Source organism: Sitophilus oryzae, unplaced genomic scaffold (assembly GCF_002938485.1).
Source record: "Sitophilus oryzae breed Bouriz unplaced genomic scaffold, Soryzae_2.0 scaffold_1443_pilon_pilon, whole genome shotgun sequence".
Classification (NCBI taxonomy): Eukaryota; Metazoa; Arthropoda; class Insecta; order Coleoptera; family Curculionidae; genus Sitophilus; species Sitophilus oryzae.
The window spans coordinates 2,475,693-2,477,759 of NW_022146108.1; the positions used below are offsets into that span (position 1 = coordinate 2,475,693).

At 34.3% G+C, this 2,067-nt stretch overlaps 1 non-coding gene across 1 annotated transcript; it reads right to left on the reverse strand.

Annotated features, from left to right (window-relative positions):
* Positions 1-643: 643 nt before the first annotated feature.
* On the reverse strand, positions 644-715 carry Trnag-ucc. The gene has a single exon. It is a non-coding gene; the product is annotated as a tRNA-Gly (tRNA).
* Between the last annotated feature and the right edge of the window lie 1,352 nt (positions 716-2,067).

The following is a 2,067-nucleotide window of genomic DNA, read 5'->3' on the forward strand; positions in this document are numbered from 1 at the left end:
AGGGTGGCTCATTAGCATGTTTGGAAAAAGCATTTTTTTACGAAAAATTTGATACCACACACTTGGAATTTCGAGTCAAATTGTCCTTATGAACAGCACGTTATAATTTCAAATAAACCATAAGCAAAAATGTCAAAAGTTGACATATGATATGTCATTCTCTTTAGAGTGTCATTTTCTATCCAATAAAGTAAAAATATACCGAGGGTGCCATTTAAAAATCAAAAGTTGTAATCATTTCCGGTGAAACCGGAAGTGAGCAAAACAATTAAGTATGCCAATCAATCCTAATTTATGTCATATAGGTACTAACATACCAAATCTCGTTGTTTTTTTCTGAAAAAATAAAAAAGTTATTAGGCGTGAGCCACTTTTGAGACGCACCCGGTATAAAGTAGTAAGAAAATTTTTGAACCGTGGAATCTTGATTAGCACCCTGTTAAAAGTGTATTTCCCTATTCATAAATATACGTAAAAATTAGGTTATGATGAGCGTAATAATCCTGCAGCCGGATCTTATACTATAAGGTTAATGTGACGTCGTTTTTTACTTGTCTGAGATATTTAGGTTCTTATCACACTGGAAGAGTAATAGATATTAATTTAAAAGGAAAAAAATATTTTAAAAAATAAAAAAGTTAGATGCGATGGCCGGGAATCGAACCCGGATCAACTGCTTGGAAGGCAACTATGCTAACCATTACACCACCATCGCACATTGGTGGAGTGAACCTAAATGGTGTTTTAAAAACGAAAGGTAAGTTAACAGTAATACATTTTTAATTTCTTTGATATTAAAAATATTTAAAATTAATTTATATATATTTTGTAATTTCGGCTGATGTAAATAATATTTCTATAAATTAACGATAATGTTAACTCGCGTTTTATAATGTAGAATTACGGTTTCCATACAAGTTTTTGTAAATTCCCGACAAATGAGCCAAATAAATTAATGAATTTATTTAGTTATGTAAAATTTGTCTAACAAGAGAATACATAGCTGACAGTGAGAGTTGTCTGACATTTTAATATACAGGTAAATTGTATTTTTTGTCATTGTTTGGATTATCCAACAAGTGCGTTTTATAAAATAAATACTTTTGTATTAAAATGGTTGTAACAAAAAAAAGTTTTCAAAAATCTATCATTATTTACACCACTTGACCCCAGATTATAAAAATTATAAAACATACTTTAAAGAATTCTTCACCAATTAAATATTTCAGAACTTTTAATAAGGAATCTCAGGTAACAATTCCTATTAAGCAACAAGTTTAGAGATATGATTTTAACCTTCGCAGCGCCAGAAGCCTCAACTTCCAAACAATCCCTATTGCAATTAGGAAAATACCGATATAGAACAAAATGAGGAATTTTCCAATAAAGACAAGACCCTCTGCCGAACAGGTATTATTAGTTCAAAAGACTAACGACAGTAATAATCGAAGCCGAACCGCGAACTCCTGTTTCCTACCTTCTCGATATTAACATCGATTCATCAACTGGCTTAATTGTTTCGATGGGATAGAATGTGTTAGGAAGGGGTTCTCTATATCGATTAAGCTGTCTGTCGATATTTTTCTGATGTAAAGAATATAGAATTAGTGAGATGTTAATCACTGCGACCTCTCTCTCTTAGAGATCTATTATGTCCACCTTTCTTGAGTTATAACTCATTATACAGTCTCATCATACCTCATGAGTCTACATGAGGATTTTCCTGTTTTAGGGAGGACATGGTATTTACCATCCTCCTTTGACAACAGATGTTCTTCCTCCGAGGGTATATACACCCTTCCACGGTTGAAGTTTGGGTCTCCATGCCCTTCACAGTCGAGGAACTTATCTCCGGCTGAGGTACCCGTGAGGTGGACGCTGGAGGTTCTGTCTCCATTTTCTCCACCTCTTTAACTTGGTCTCCCCTTAAGCTTCATTCAGAACCTCCCCATACAGCCACGGTACATACTATGTACGTACCTGGTACGTAATGTTGGGACGAATTCAGGTCCCTGGTACGTACAAGTAGATAATCGAGAAATCTCTTTCTCCATTGCCTCATTGGAG